This window comes from Microcebus murinus, chromosome 12, assembly GCF_040939455.1.
Source record: "Microcebus murinus isolate Inina chromosome 12, M.murinus_Inina_mat1.0, whole genome shotgun sequence".
Lineage (NCBI taxonomy): Eukaryota > Metazoa > Chordata > Mammalia > Primates > Cheirogaleidae > Microcebus > Microcebus murinus.
In genome coordinates, this window is record NC_134115.1 from 8,388,195 (window position 1) to 8,405,928 (window position 17,734).

Consider the following 17,734-nt stretch of genomic DNA (forward strand, 5'->3'; position numbering starts at 1 on the left):
GGACAAAAACATGTTGAATGTGGTAAGATGATTGAATCCATGCCAGTGGAAATACTTGGTTTAAGAAAGATATTTTATCTAGGAAGAGGAAATTTATGAAGTTTAATTCTCACATCATGTCTTCGAGGCAACAAATATCTCATAGCATGAGACCGTCTGTGACCAGTTTCATCTGTCAGTTTCCAATTATCACTATACAGCCAATCACATCTGTTGTAAGATTTTACCACAAACACTTAGTATTGCTGTTCTGATTAGGTTAACTGTACACTTTTTTTCATCCAAACTGGGGTATTCTTTCTTTGAAAGAGGTGCTATCAGAACTATCAGGACTGTAGGCATAAATGGGCATTGACTTGGATGAGCAGTGTCGCTTTCAGGATTCACTAGTACATTTTGAGCACATTCCTGTCTCATGGATGACTTTATCATCACAAGAGTGGTCAGTTAGAAAAGACAGCACTTTATACATGTTGCATCAAATTTTTTATTTATATAATCCCTTTTGACTTTTAAAACTTTTTTTCTTAGTGTGGGTTTATGTCTTTGTGATGTTTTCATCAGACAACATGCCATACTGTAGCACACTGCACATAGAGTTTTGCATTTATTCCATGCTTTTAAATTCACATTTATGGTATCTGAGTTATTCAATAATATGTCTTATGCCATAGTGCTAGGAATACTAATTATGTTAATCCTTTTTAAGTGAAACTTGATCTACCCAGTAAACCTACGATAATACAGTAGTGAAATCTTACCCTAATATCTTATTTCTAGTACAATGACATTCAGTGACAATTTATCTTGTCACCCTCAGAGAGGCTTAACCACACTGGTTCCCTCAGTTATAATGGGCACATGTCATTAATTCAGCAGAAGGTTTTGTCTTTACTGCCTGGCTTCCCCTCCCACATGAGAGGGAGTGAGGAAATCTTCTGGAGAAGGGGAGATCAGCAGAACTGTTGATATTCCTGCAATAAATACTTCCTTTCTTTCTCTCTCTCTCTCTCTCTCTCTCTGTCCTTATCTCAATCTTTTTGATTATTAATGAAGTATAGTAGAAGTCACCTATGGAGAAATACAAAGTTTACTTTAACTATATCCAGATTTAGAGGTATTTTATATATTTATATATATATTTATTTATTTATTTTAGCGTATTAGGGGGGTACAAGTGTTAAAGTTATGTATATTGCCCATGTGCCCCTCCACCCTTGAGTCAGAGCCTCAAGCATGACCATCTTCCAAACATTGCACATTTCACTCATTGTGTTTGTATATACCCATCTCCTTCTCCCCCCTCCCACCTGCCCGATGCCTGATAAATCTTATTCCTGTATGTCCACTGACATGTTGATCCATTAATATCAATTTGCTGGCGAGTACATGTGGTGCTTGTTTTTCCATTCTTGAGATACTTCACTTAGTAGAATGGGTTCCAGCTCTATCCAGGAAAATACAATAGGTGCTATATCATCGTTTCTTAAAGCTGAATAGTACTCCATGGTATACATATACCACATTTTATTAATCCACTCATGAATTGATGGGCACCTGGGTTGTTTCCACAGCTTTGCAATTGTGAATTGTGCTGCTATAAACATTTGAGTGCAGGTGTCTTTTTTGTAGAATGCATTTGATCTTTTGGGTAGGTGCCCAGTAGGGGAATTGCTGGATCAAATGGTAGATCTACTTGTATCGCTTTGAGGTATCTCCATATTTCTTTCCATAGAGGTTGAACTAGTTTGCAGTCCCACCAGCAGTGTAGGAGTGTTCCTATCTCTCTGCATCCACGCCAGCATTTATTGTTTGGGGACTTTTTGATAAAGGCCATTCTCACTGGAATTAAGTGATATCTCATTGTGGTTTTGATTTGCATTTCCCTGATGATTAGAGATGTTGAGCATATTTTCATATGTTTGTTGGCCATTATCCTGTCTTCTTTTGAGAAGTTTCTCTTCATGTCCTTTGCCCAATTTTTGATAGGGTTGTTTGATTTTTCCCTTTCTGATTTTCCTGAATTCTAAATAGATTCTAGTTATCAGCCCTTTATCAGATGTGTAGCTTGCAAAAATTTTCTCCCATTCTGTGGGTTGTCTGTTTGCTCTCTTGACAGTTTCTTTAGCTGTGCAAAAGCTTTTTAATTTTATCAGGTCCCATTTGTTTATTTTTGTTGCTGTTGTGATTGTCTTTGGGGTCTTCTTCATAAATTCTTTGCCTAGGCCAATGTTTAGAAGAGTATTTACAACGTTTTCCTCTAGAATTCTAATAGTTTCACACCTAAGGTTCAAGTCTGTTACCCAGTGTGAGTTGATTTTTGTGAGAGGTGAAAGGTGTGGGACCTGTTTCAGTCTTATACATGTGGCTATCCATTTCCCAGCACCATTTATTGAATAAGGATTCTTTTCCCCAGTGTATGTTTTTGTCTGCTTTGTTGAAGATTAGTTGGCTATATGAGAATGGTTTTATATCTGGGTTCTCTGTTCTGTTCCACTGGTCAATGTCCCTGTTCTTGTGCCAATCACAAGCTGTTTTAATGACTATAGCCTTGTAGTATAGTTTGAAGTCTGATATATTGATACTTCCTATTTTGCTTTTATTGCCTAGGATTGATTTTGCTATACGGGTCTTCTCCGGTTCCATACGAAGTGTAAAATTATTTTACCTATAAATGTGAAAAAGGATGGTGGTATTCTAATAGGGATTGTGGTGACTCTGTAGGTCACTTTGGGTAGTATAGACATTTTAACAATGGTTATTCTGCTGACCCATAAGCATGGTATATTCTTCCACCTGTTTATATCCTCTGCTATTGCCTTCTTCAGTGTTTCATAGTTCTCCCTGTAGAGGTCTTTTACCTCCTTAGTTAAATATATTCCTAGGTACTTTATTTTACTTGTTTCTATTTTGAAGGAAATTGAGTCTTTGATTTGGTTCTCACTTTTACTGTTGTTGGCATATATGAATGCCTCTAAACTCTGAATTTCAACATGTTCTTTTAAAAGACAACAAATGAAAAGGCTTCAGAGTGCAAACATTTTTAATATGATATTAAATTGGAAACCTTATAGTCTCTGCAATGATTATATGTTATTCAGTCTTCTATTGTAAAAATCTGTAGTTTAGATTATTAAAGTATTAACAAGATATGTCCTTAGTTACTAATATAAAAATCTAAATAAAATTTTAAAAATAGTTTTTATGAAAATTGTAAGAAAAAAAACTCACTGTGGACTGTGTAGAATTTAAAGGCTGAATCTGTATTTCTTACTCTTTGAAATTGTACTGGTGATTGACAACCACAAAATAAAGATTAATGCAGAATGTTGGTACAGTAGAGATACAGTCTATACTTCATAAAATATTTTTCCACTTTGATTAAAAAAATAGGACATTATAAAGAAAACTCAACCCCTGGGTTATAAATATTAATATTTACATTGATATATAATATATTATGAATATTAATGTTTAAATGACAGTGGAGATAACCTAAGGGAGAAAGTGTCAATGTGAATGGGCCTCCAGGTGCTCTGATATTTGGTCAGATTTTATTCTGCAGTGTGGCTGTGAAGGTGTTTCTGAATGAGAATAACATTTGAATCTGTAGATAGAGTAAAACAGACAGCCCTCCCTGATGTGAGTGGACCTCATGCGGTCAGCTGAAGGCCAGCATAGAACAAGAAGGTTAACCCTCCCATAAGTCAGGGGAATTCCTTTTGCCTGGGTGCATTGAGCTGGGGTATTGGTCTTCTCCTGACTTCGGGCATGAACTGAAACATTGGCTCTTCTCCAGTCTCAAGCCTGACAGCCCCTATAATTACTTGAGCCAATTCTCACTCATTTAGACAACCTCAAAATACAATGTTTCGACTTAAGATTTTTCAATTTCATGATGGTTTCGGCTGCCATGTGATGTGTTTTTTTTTTTTTTAAAAAAAATACTGACAGTGACTTTGTCTTAAGATAACAAGGATTGCACTCTGTTTTTCAGTTTCAATACAATGTTCATAATTACATGACATATTCAACACTTCATTATAAAACAGGCTTTGTGTTAGATGATTTTGCCAAACTGTAGGCTAATGTAAATGTTCTGAGCACATTTAAGGAGGCTAAACTAATCTATAAGGTTTGGTAGCATTAACAGAAGAAAACCATGAGATCTGCAGAGGCAAAAGGGTGATCTTTATTTTCTAAAAAAAAACATTCTGCAGACTGGGGAGATACAGCCTTTGGCATAAAACAAAAGTGCACCCCAAGGGTTAGGGAAGTTGGAAAGTTAGAGATTATAAAGGCAAAAACCACAGGGCAGAGGAAGGGAGTCCAGGGAGTGAGGAAAGGAGTCTTGATTGTATCACTTTTAAGACCAAAATCAACAGTCTCTCTTAACTGGGGGGTTCTAGGAGGTCTAGTGGTGGTCAGTTGGGGAATGCCCAGCTGCCATTGTTTTCAGGAACTTTTCTTTGACTTGGTTGCAGAAAAACAGGTTTTAGGACACATTCTGACACAGAGAGCCTGACCTCCCCATCACCCTGCCATGGTCTCTTGGTTCTGCTTTTACTTTTAGCCACGGGAAGTCCCTCTTGTCTGCCAACTGGGGGAATAATTCAACAAGAGATTAGGTGTTTTCAATGAGACTTGAGTTATGATATTTTCACCTTATGATGGGTTTATTGGGACGTAAGCCATTGTAAGTTGAGGAACATTTGCACATACACATGTATTCTCTGGAAAGAACAAAGCAAACAAATTTAGATAAAGCAAACAAAACTATTTTGGTACCAGGACATGCCTAACTTGCTGTCTTCAACTCTGGTATTGTTGTTGAATAAATGAAAAAAACAACACATATTTACAAAATAATACTTTTTCCATTTTTATAAGCAATTTGGTCAGAAAAGCTGTCTTATCTATACTATGGCATACCTCCTAAGAGCTTATTTTATTTTTCCACTTTGTAGAGTAGGGTCAATCCTATTTTAATCTAAAAGTTATTGTGGCCATACTAGTCATAGTTTACAAATCATATTTGGTGAACTAATAGAAAAACATCATTTCTACTAAGAAAAAAATCACTTATATGAACTTGATTTCTTTAACTTGGAATAATGTCCCCATATGTGCACATTCCATTGATTTGTAGAAAAAATGATCTAAGGATGAAGGATGCATTAAGTGAGAATTTATCCAATAACTTTAGATCTTTATTCTGGGGCTAAAGACGCCTTGGCACAGACTTTGTGACCACGTTCACGAGTCATCTCCACACCAGCCCTGGGGGAGGAGGTTAGAAAGGCTCCAAGCTGCCTGCTCACAGGGGAGCCCACTCACGGGGGCGAGGAGCAGACCCTGCCCACGGGGAGGTTGGAGGTCCCTATATACCAAGTGCCAGGCGCTGGCAACTGCTCTGTGATACGTGTTTGGTTTTCTCCACTGTAACAAATTATTTTAATACCTTGTCAGTTCACTCACAACGGCTATGTTTTCAGTATTTGTGTTCTAACAGTACATCCTAAGGCCCCATTTTACATATAGCTTCTTTGTGCATTTAGCTCTTACAATACAAAACTATTATAACTTTAAAAATTGTTGTTTAAGTAACAAGACTAGAAATGACTTTCAGAAGTAGTTACCAACTTAGGGATATGATGCTATTCTTTCTAATGAAAACTTAAGCTCCATGGGAAAAAAGTAACAATGGGCACTTTAGATGACAAATAGTGGCATAAATTATATCCTTTTATGTTTGGATAGGTTTTAATTTCTATGATCATCTCTTTCCTCATTCTCCTACCTTTAAGGAACAAATTTCATTTTACCTTTGCCTGTCATAACTGCTGACGTGACTTCCAATGCGCTATTAAATAGAATCATGTTAAAGCAGCAGTCCCCAGCCTTTCAGCAGGGAGTGACTTTCTGGAAGACAAGTTTTCCATAGACTGTCTGTGTAGGGGATGGTTTCAGACAGATTCTAGTAAGGAGCACTCAACCTGGATCCCTCGTATGCAGTGTACAGTAGGTTTGCGCTTCTGTGAGAATCTAATGCCTCTGCTGATCTGATGGCAGGCGGAGCTCAGGCGGTGATGTGAGGGATGGGGAGGCGGGGGCGGCTGTAAATACAGGTGAAGCTTCACTTGCCTGCCTGCCGCTCACCTCCTGCTGTGCGGCCCAGTTCCTAACAGGCCACAGGTACTGGTCGGTGGCCCAGGGTTGGGGACTGGCAGTGTTAAAGAAAGAAAGAGGGAAAGGAAGAGAAGTGAGAAAAGCCAGATTACCAGGGGCTCTGGTAAACATTTGACAGGAATCACGATGTCTGTTAATCCTCAAAAACTCTATGAACCAGGTATTTTGCATCTTGCTAAAGCAGAAACACAGCAAAGAAGTGGAGTAACTTCCCTGAGGCTTCACCTCTAAGCAGAGGCAGAGGAAGGCCTCAGATCCAGACCCTGACTCCAGGGGCCTGTGCTCACCGCTGCACACGCTGCCCACTCTGCAGACCAGGCCGCCTCCTAGGAGTGAGGCGCACTGTGCTGGGGTAAAGGCAATATTTTATATTGAAATGTCAGTGCTATGTGCTAATTAATATACTATCCATTTGCATACTACGTATCACTTTCTTAATTATTCCAATTGTGCCTCAAATTATGAAAAATGCACAATAGTTCTAAATACACATTTTACATCTGAAAGAATCATAAGAAATGAGAATCTGGAGCACCTTCAGCTGAGACTATACAGACTGTGGTTACACGGGAGCAACTGGACACTCCTGTAAGACTTAAGCTTTGTGGGTTCTCACTTCTTTTCTGACTTCCGCATTGTCCCATTTTCATTAGGTGTATTCACACTTTATGTATGCAACCATTTGGAAAAAACAAACAGGAATAGTATTTTAGCAACTAATTAGTTTATGTTTTTTTATTTTTAATCCACTTCATTTCAAAGGGAAAATATAAGACACAAAATAGTCATAGATAAGATAAATAAAATAAAATGTGTATGATTATTGTTCCCACATGAACACAAATGCATGAATATCTTGTTTGATTGCTGGGCCTGAATAATACTTTTAATTCTGAGAGTCCTTGCAGCCAAAGAAAGGTTGAAACATGATCAACTACCAGACTCTCAAGGTTAATAAAACACTTTCAGAAAAAGCAATGAATGGGGATGCTGCATGGTAAGGTTATAGTAGAGGAGATTAAATATCAGCCCTGTTTTCTTTGATGATGACGATGATGATGTTATTGTAATAACCATAGTTAACGTTCACTGAGTATTCACAATATGCCTGCACTATTACAGCGCTGCATGCGTTAACTCATCTAATCTTCACAGAAGTCTAGGAGGTAATGAACTGGTCTTATTTGCATTTTACAGATGAAGGAAGACAGAACTTGCCAAGGTCACATGATGTGTTAGTTTGCTAGAGACACTGTCACAAAGTGTTACAGACTGGGTGACTTATAACCCACATTTGTTGTCTGACAGTTCTGGAGGCCGGTAGTCCAAAACCACCGAGTCAGCAGTGTTGGCTCCCTCTGAGGGCTGTGAGGGAAGAATCTATTCCTGGCCTCTCTCTCCGGTTTGTCGATGGCTGTCTTCTTCCTTTGTCTCTTCACATCACCTTTCCTGTATACGTGTCTGTCTCCAAATTGCTCCTTTCAATAAGGACATCAATCACACTGGATTAGGGCCCACCCTAACAAGCTCACTTTAACTCTCTTATAAAGACCCTATCTCTACATAAGATCTGGGTTCTGAGGCACTCAGTGTTGAAGAATTCAACATAGGAATTTTGGAAGATAAACAATTTACCTGATAAAACATGGTTAGTTTGCAGAATGAGGTTCGAGCACGGGCAGTCTGGCCCCAGAACTCAGGTTCAGTGCTGTTCAGAGCGTGGTCTGTGGACCAGCAACCTCAGGCACTACCAGGGAGCTTGTGAGAAACACACACTCCTGGGTCCCACTCCTGCCACCTGCACCAGAGCCACTGTGGGCTCGTAGCCGCAACCCCGTTCTTTCTCCATATCACATCTTTTTCCAAGACTCTTTGGATGTGCATTTTAAAGTCTGTGCCACTTTACTGATCTCTAATTTGTTAACTAGAATTAATGGGCAGAAGCCCTAAAGTCTCCATGTTTTCCTAACTTTTTGTTTCTTTGTCTAAACTGTTTGTTTTTATGTTTTACTCCTGATATTTCCAAGCAAATTCTCCCTTAGCGTTCTTTCCAGGCTCTCCATCTTTTATGAAAGGTAGATGCAAAATCCTTCCACTGAAGTTATTCTTCATACTTTTAAGAACTTTCCCACATTAATTATTTACTTTGATTTTCACAGAAATTATAAGAGGAAGGCAGGGAGTAGATGGTTAAAATTCTCCTCTCCACTTGTGTTAACTGATCTTGGGGAGCTTGATGGTAGGGCTGCGGTAGTGACCTGTGTTCTAGGCCTGGGGGTCCCACGGAGGAGCCTCCAGCGTCTTGGCAGGTAAAGAGCTGTCATTCCACAGGGGTTCACCTTCATTCAGAGTGATTCACTGCCAACCCTTTTAACTACTTGTAACTACTGAAGTGCCGAGTATAATTTTTTGCACAGCAAGTTTTCTGGGGCTAAAGCTTCAATTATGGCTCATAACTTAATCTTATAATAGAATTGTTCTATTGTAGTTCTCAAACACATAAACCAAACGGAGGTAAAATTTTGCCAAACTCAGAGCAATGGACAGTGGGCCAAATGGCACACCTAGTTGTAACAGGCCCAGCCTGATTTTTTGTTTGGCAGGGTGAGTCTTGGGTAGGTGTTCTTAAAAAAACAAGGTTCTAATTACATAATTAATGGATATATGTTGGCCATTTAAACATTCAAGCAGTACACGTAAAGCAAAGTTCCCTCATCTTTCCTCTTCAATTCTTGTTCCTGATTAGACCTCAGCCCCCACACAATAATACAACCATGTCTATCCATCTGTGTGCTTCCCTCAAACTTTTTCCATGCATTTATGAACATATAGAAATATATATATATATATATACATGAGAGGCACTAAAGCATAGCAGAAGATCAACCTATATTGTGTATATTTCCACCAATATAACTTATAATAGGAGCACAATTGATCTGGTACAATTTCCTTTGCAACAAATTTCATCAGGCATTTGGACATATTTACCCAAAAAGGTGTTGACTTTTATCATTTTCCTTTGTGCGAAGAAACATTTCTTTAAGTTTCTTGTTGTTTCAAATGAACAAAATAGATTTCCATACCCCTTCCTAGGATCCCCTTATATCTTTGAAACTTAATGTTTGAATTTTTTTTCAGTAAGTCTTTAGGAAGGTAAAATAATGTAGATGATTAAGTCAAAGCAAAAATGCAGCTCCAATGATGACATAAAAGCATTTTGTCCCGTTTGTGTTAGATTATTTTCCCCTCCACTTCTTCTGTCCTCCCTTGGGCAATAAAGAAATAGGCTGAAGCAGGCAAGTGTGATCTCAGGGCTCTTCGAGAGGGGTCAACACCATGGCTGCATCAGTCACGGGGTCCTCCCTGGTGCCACTGGCCCCTGGTGCTGCTCACACGGTTTCCTCCCTGGGCTCAATGAGTGCAAGAGATGCTGCCCAGCTGATCTTTCATCTAGGTTGGAGAAATTCACCTGTAGGTGTTAAAACCATATCAGGAACAGAGTAAAATATTATATAAATTAAAATATTCAATTCAATTATGGTTCAGAATAAATTAAAATACTCTGGAGGTATATTTTATGTAAATATTTTCTCTTTTGTTCTGGATTTTAATTATCTTGAATTTTTATTTGAAAAATAGTTAAGGAAGTTTCTGTTTTAAACCAGCTTTAAATAATTTCCATGAGGAAGTGCTCATTTGATGATCATTTCCACCTTTTAAAATATTTACTTTTTGGCCAGGCGCAGTGGCTCACACCTGTAATCCTAGCACTTTGAGAGGCCAAAGCAGGCAGATCACTCAAGGTCAGGAGTTCGAAACCAGCCTGAGCAAGAGCGAGACCCTGGCTCTACTAAAAATAGAAAGAAGTTAATTGGCCAACTAAAAATATCTAGAAAAAATTAGGTGGGCATGGTGGTGCATGCCTGTAGTCTCAGCTACTTGGGAGGCTGCGGCAGGAGGATTGCTTGAGCCCAGGAGCTTGAGGTTGCTGTGAGCTAGGCTGACGCCACGGCACTCTAGCCTGGGCAACAGAGTGAGACTATGTCTCAAAAAAAATTTTTACTTTTTATCTGCAAATTATTTTTAAGTGAACAAAGGGAATAATTACTGAATAATTAAAAATACTTTATGGCATGTTTGCTGGATAATAACTGATTATTTAGGGGATTAAACAAATGCACTGCAGATATTTGCTTATTATAGGCTACTATTGGAATGATTTACTTCTTTAATTATAGGGCTTAATGTTGAAGTCCAGTTACTATGACTTTGAGAAGAACCTGGTGCTTCCGAAGCATGTAGGATTTCATAGTCATAGGTTTCCCTGTGAAACTTCTGATCTTTTACACTACACTTCAGAATCCTGTGCCTCTCAACTAAAAAAAGAACACCCAAATGGAGAAAACACAATACCAAGACATTGTAAAATGACTGTCACTAGATGATGGCATCTGTAACCATGCCTTCACATCTAAATATAGATACATTGTTTCCTTCTTCTTAATATAAAAATAAGCCAAATGCTTACTTAATACCTAACAACATTCAGCATTTATATTAATTTTGACTAGGTAATCTCATTCTCCTTTGGTAATAAAAATGAATTTACATTTTAAAAATATTTCATCATATTTTCTTCTATACAATAATTCAGAAATGGCAACCTTTTGATGCTTAATTGAAACATATTTACAGATCCATTCCATTCTCTTTCATTCGCATAGACAGTTCTACAGCTCTCTGTGAGCAGTCAGGTGGATCACATAAACACAGAGAACCCTCCAGGTTTTGCCATATTGATGCAGATGGAACTAGCCCCTGGGACTGGTTCTTGTGTATCGCACTGTGACAGGTACATTAATAACCTTTCAGATTCATAAATCTGCTGTTTCTACACATGAGCATAATGAACCAGGGAGAAATTTACCTAGTTGGCAGCTTTATTAAGATCTATAGTTTGATAGTCACGTAATTGTTAAATAGAAGTATATATATGTATTTGTTAATTTTGCTGTCAGAGCAATTTTCTTGCTTTTCTGTTTACAAAAGATGTATTGTAGGTGAAATTTAATGTTCTGCCAGGACATCCTCCTCTGTTCATGTATATTAAAGTATAAATCTTTAATTCTATAATTTATATTTTTTCAAAATTAGATATAGCTGAGGCTGTAAAAGTAATACATCTAATAATTTTTTCACATTTTGAATGATAACTTAGTAACACATACATATATATATACAGGTCGAGCATCTGTAATCTGAAAATCCAAAATACAAAACTTTTGAGTGCCAACATAACTGCACAAGTGGAAATTCCATACCTGGCCTCATATGATGATGAGTCACAGTCAAAATGCAGTTAAAACTTTATTTCATGAACAAAATTATTAAAAATATTGTATAAAATCACCTCAGGCTACCTCTTAAGGTGTACATAAAACACAAATAAATTTTGTGTTTACACTGGGATCTCATCCCCAAGATGTTTCACTATGTATATGCAAATACTCCAAAATCCAAAGTACTTCTGGGACTAGCATTTCAGATAAAGGATACTCAACCTATATTTATAACTATAATAGCAGCCATAAATTTTTTATCAGATAATATTAAAAATCACTTTTATTATTGCAAATAAATCTTGTTTAGAAAAGATTGTATTAGAATGCCTTTTAGATAATTGAGTTTTTACTGAAATTTGTGACCTCTCACATGTCTTTAGGACAAAGAAACTAGAAATAAATAAACAATTCTCCCTCAGTGTTTTGGGAAATGTTTGAAGGTTGTATAAAGTAAGAATGAAATATCAAGTGGGTCCCAGAACACACACACACACATACACACAAACAGAAAACTGAAAGAAAATATTTCAGCAAAGATTACCAAAGAATGTTGAAACTTCATGAGGGATATTCAGAAATTCAGAGCCAATTAAGCAGCAAAAACACAAAAATTCTGTCAAGGGACATTAATTATCTCCAAAATCCTCTACACAAAACAAAATAGCCAGACTAAAGTGAGAAAACCTAGAGAGTGCTCTTCGGCAAAACCTAAGAATCTGACCAAGGTCAAAACCAGAAATATGTGGCAAAGTTCAGTGTTCCATGATAGTAATTTTTCCAGGACTCATTTTCCTCATCTGTATGACAAGAGGCAGAGCCTAGATAAAATACCTACCTCAACCAAGGTCCTTGTCTCTGTCTAAGGGCAGCAATATTGAGGACATATCTCAGCACTGTACTCTCAGAGTCATGAAGGAGAACATAGTTTATCTTTGTGTATCTGGGCACACAAGCCAGTGTTGCATCCATCTGTCATTACTCCTCAACATGAGTCCAAGTCATCAATCAGTTCTTTATTTAGAGATAAAATATGACAGAATAGGTCACTTATGTGTGTTTACTTCTATAGGGGCCAAGGCCTTTGGCCCCCTAAAGTTGCACTGAAAATTACTGACATGAGGCAGATTGATTAATATAAAACAATGCAAATTAATTTAACATGTATACACAAGAGCCTTCAGAATGAAGACCCAAAAATACAGGAAGAATGGTCCATTTTTATATTTACATTCAATAAAAGTATAGACAGCTGTGTAGAAATATGATTGGACAAAAGAGGCGTGATCCAATACTAATAGATGAAGTGGGTTAACCCAGCAAGGACTGTCTGTCTAGATTCTGCTTGGCTACTTTCCTCCATTCTGAGTGTGGGGCAGGACCCTGTCTAGAATGGGGATCTTAGGAAACTACAGCAAACAAAGTAGGTCCAATAATTTCTTTAGAGCTAGTTTTTACACAGAAATATGGAAGGAAAGAATGATATTTTTAGGTTTCATGACTGGTTTAGGGGGTAAGGGGTATGGTTCCTATGATCCACCTTGGGGAAAAGAGATTCTAGTTTCTACAGCTAACCATGGAGGAGAATGGGAGTGAGAGACAGGAGGGTAGGAGGAGGTCAGAGAAAAAGTTTTGCTTCTGAGGCCTTCATTTTGGGGTACTGTTTTCTGGGCCCCAACACTTTGCAATTTCCTCGTGATTTGCATTCCCTTTTCTCATCAGAATCAGTGCTCCCCATTTCTTCTTTAAAAAACCGTGTTTTGAAAGAAATGGGAATTACTTTTGCCTTCTGTGAGAAAGGGGATTTTTTTCTCCACTTTCTTGGAGGTCAATTTCCAAATTGTGAAGGATGGACTCACCAATTACAGTGGTGTCAATATTTTCATAACAGGATCTTTATTTTTTCCCTCTAGGAGACTTGGAAATGAGCATGTTTTTATCTAACGTGAAAAATTAAAGTTATTTTCCTTTTACGTAGGACCACCTTTTTCCTTAGAAATCACATTGATAGATTATATGAGACTTTTTACACTATTTTTTAGGAATATTATAAAGTCTATGAAAAAGTCACAGTATAGCAAAATCTAGATGTACTGAAACATAGGATTTTGTATGAGATAGTTAAGTAAATTTTATTATTTACCCTTCTAAATATAATCAAACAATGCAATTAAAATAGTTTTAACTTGCTAAACTGCATGTTCTTTTGACTGCTCTTTGGAGAGTATATAGGGGTCAACTAAGGTCATCCTCCTTGTCTCACACCAGCTCCAGTGAGTCAGAACAAGCATGCTCTGGAGTGTCTAACTCCACCACATCATAGAGACTCTTTCAACATTTAGCCATTCTTAAGATCAATCTCCTCAAGTCTATTCATGACTCAAATGATGGTGAACATCAACAATGTACTTTTCCATTTGGCAGGTTACTTACAATTCCTTGGTCTATTTCTTCTATCCATCTCCAATACTCTTACAACCTTTGAAGATAAGTTATGAACAAATAAGGAAATATAACATAATTGTGCTCTTCCTTAGGCCTCTCAAATATTAATATCATTATAAAAAGCTGTGACTTAAGGGGGATTTTACACACACACACACACACACACCCCTCATATTGTCCACAACTGAACCATTTTACTCTTAAGAAAATGTTTTACAGATGTGTTCTCAATGCTTCTCTTCTATTTACTGAGGATGTTTTTGTGTTATTAAATTTTAACCACGCATAACTGAAGTCAATTGCACTGACCACCTGCCAACACGAACTATTCAGGCATCATTTTTTTTCCCACTGTGTGACAAGCCATGATAAAAATGAGAAAAATAGCACTTGATTGATCCACTCCAAAGCCCAACTCAGTATTCTACAAGGTACCCTCTATATTTGATTCATCTGAGAGAAAAATCTTGAGGGTGAATATAGAGCAGAAAATGTGCAGGGGAAAAAAGTCTATTTTAGACATTTGCTGTGAAAATCTAAGAATATGATTAAGGGAAAAGTCTTTGGGATTCAGATTTCTGTAGGAACACTCACAGCATTCTTCAATGAGCAAGTGAGCTAGATGATCTCACAAGCCCTTTTCTTACTGAATTTAAAATTGCATTAGTTACTGCAACACTAGCGTCACTCTCTGTGGGTGCTGTGGGCCTGAGTTATGTCCACAGCGGACAGCTTTGCCTGTCCTTTGCCCGCCCCTCAGTGGCGGCTGTTGCATTAGTAGTGAGCTAGCCCCTTGGTTGTTGGTTCTAATGCAAATTGAGCAGTCAAGCCATTCACAGCTCTCTATGATGGAGTCCAGATGTGAAGGGGGCCCCTCAGTAGATAACTTTTACATTGTTTTGATTTCTGAATAATGTAAATAAAATGGTTTTTATGAAAAAAATCTCCATAGGACTGCTCCCTGTCACCTCCGGTTTGGTACATACTCTTGCATGTAAATTGACCATTTTATGAAATAACATTTTTGCAGAAGTATAGAGACTTGGCACCACACATGTTGTAGAAACAAGACAATTTCCAGTCACCTCTTACCCTCTGAACCTTGGGCTTCTTCTACAGGTAGAGGATGAGGCACAAAGGCAGCATAAATGCTTCAGGAGGGCATTAGGTCTTTATTAGAATGGTAGAGGAACCAAGAAGTCTTTTTTCTGTTATACGCAGGGGCAGGTTTTATTCAAATTATTTTATTAAAAAATGTAAGTGATAGTATGAAATAATAGATTAGAATTTTTGTTAATTGACCTTCCAGTAGACATTATGGACCCAAAAGCATTTTTATTTGAGCTGCTGATACTGGATTATATACTTTCAATCAAAAAGAGTTATGGAGGCCGGGCGCTGTGGCTCACGCCTGTAATCCTAGCTCTTGGGAGGCCGAGGCGGGCGGATTGCTCAAGGTCAGGAGTTCAAAACCAGCCTGAGCAAGAGTGAGACCCCCGTCTCTACTATAAATAGAAAGAAATTAATTGGCCAACTGATATATATATATAAAAAATTAGCCGGGCATGGTGGCGCATGCCTGTAGTCCCAGCTACCCGGGAGGCTGAGGCAGAAGGATCACTCGAGCCCAGGAGTTTGAGGTTGCTGTGAGCTAGGCTGACGCCACGGCACTCACTCTAGCCTGGGCAACAAAGCGAGACTCTGTCTCAAAAAAAAAAAAAAAAAAAAGAGTTATGGTAACATGCAGTCTACATGATCTCAACATGCAAATTATAAAAGTTTATTTGAAAATGAGAGAAATAGATGCATCTAGAGATGAGGAAAATCCTGACTGCAAAGAAATATAGAGACAATTTTTTTTCAATTTGGGAAGAGGATGATGGAAATGAAAAGAATTATGATTTTGAAAATCTCTTTCTACAGAAACATCAGGAAATTCCTTATCTATTCACTTTTAATTTCCTCATATGCATGTCTGACAGCTACTATAGCAAAGATGCCATTAGAGTATTTTTAAAACAAAGTTAATGTATACAAATATCCAAAATAGACTTACTATTTCCAGAAGACTTTGATTATGGTAGAGTTGAAATAGGAAGACAATGTTATATATTTTGTGGCACTGTAGAATGAGGCAACATCTGGCCCAATTATATATAGCTCTGATGAGTAGACCGAACATGTAGAAGACTTCTCAAATTTGGCAGTTTTATTAAATATTGGCCTCCAAAGCTCTATCCCCCCTTATTTCTTAGTAATATGCACTACAGAATCAATCAAGCAATATTGTCTTCACTGCAATAAGTGATGTGCTATTGGCACAATAGATATTCTAAAGTAAAGCCATGACTGAGGTAAAGAAGTAATGTAAAATATAAAATAGATGTGCAAAAATAGATATTCATAGGGTGAGGAACTGAGCTGTCAGCATGTAGGAAAAATGATCTTGTGTCTGCAAAAGTCTCTAAGAATTGAATCTGAGGGCACAGAGAAGGACTGTGAATCAGTGGCTAAAATAATTGAAATCATTTATAATTTTCTTATTTATTCTTTCTCTGTTTCAGAGTCTAATTTTTTCACATAATTAAAAAGAAATTTTTCTTATACTTTCCTAAATTTTTTAGAACATTTAAACAATCTTCAATGGGTTCAGAAACATTTGGTGCCTTTTTAAAAATTTATTTCCTGTTTTATAGGGAAGATGAGAGATTTAGATATTGTAGGGGCCAATGGAAAAATTCCCCTTTGCCCTCTGAAGGTTCACTGAAAACCACTGACAAGAAGCTGAATAATAGGGGGAAAGGCACACAAATTTATTTAACATGGACATGGGAACCTTCAGAATGAAGATTCAAAGATACAGGGAAAACTGTCCATTTTTATGCTTAGGTTCAACATAGCACAGACAGCACGTAGAAATATGACTGGACAAAAAGGGCCTGGTCTAATGTAATAAACTGAGTGGGAAAACCCAGCAAGGCCTGTCTAGAGTCTTCTTGGCTTCTCTGTGCAGCATTCTTTCCTCCTGGGCGTGGGGCAGACCCTCTCTGGCATGGGGATCTTGTGACCTACAGTCAAACAAAGTAGGTCAGATAATTTCTTTATGGCCAGTTTTCACATAGAAAGACAAAGGGAAAGTCAGGGCAATCTTTTTAGGCTTTATGGCTGGCTTTGAGAAAAAGGGGTTCTGGTTTCTATGACCAGCCTTGGGGGAGAAGGATTCTAGTTTCCATGGTTAGCCTCATCAAGGAATGGCATTTAGAGGCAGGAAGGCAGGGGAAGGTCAAAGAAACACGTTTGCTTTTGAGGCCTGCATTTTGGGGCATTGCTTTCTGAGTTGCAACAATGTAAATATACAATTTGGCATTATGGTATAATGGTATCTTGGCTCTTTAATCTGTGAAAATATAATGACATACTAATCAAATGCGGTATTTGAAAAATACGTATTAACGGTTCTTAAGTATTTTCTACCACCTAGTTTTAAATTTGAACATAATCTTTAAAAACATTTAATATTGATGCCTTTCTGCATATTTACTATTCCCAGAATTGCATTTTCTTTGTTATTGTTGTTGTCGTTGTTTTTCTTTCACTGCTGGGCTGGGAGTGGGTGTTAATGAATGCAGCAATGAGTTGCAAGAGCAAGCTGAGCAGTCGCTGCAGCCAGGTCTCATCTAACTGGGCACTTCAATGAGCAGTGGCAGTTGTAAATTTGGAAGAAGCTGAGTCATTGGTCCAGATTCAGTCAGGACCTC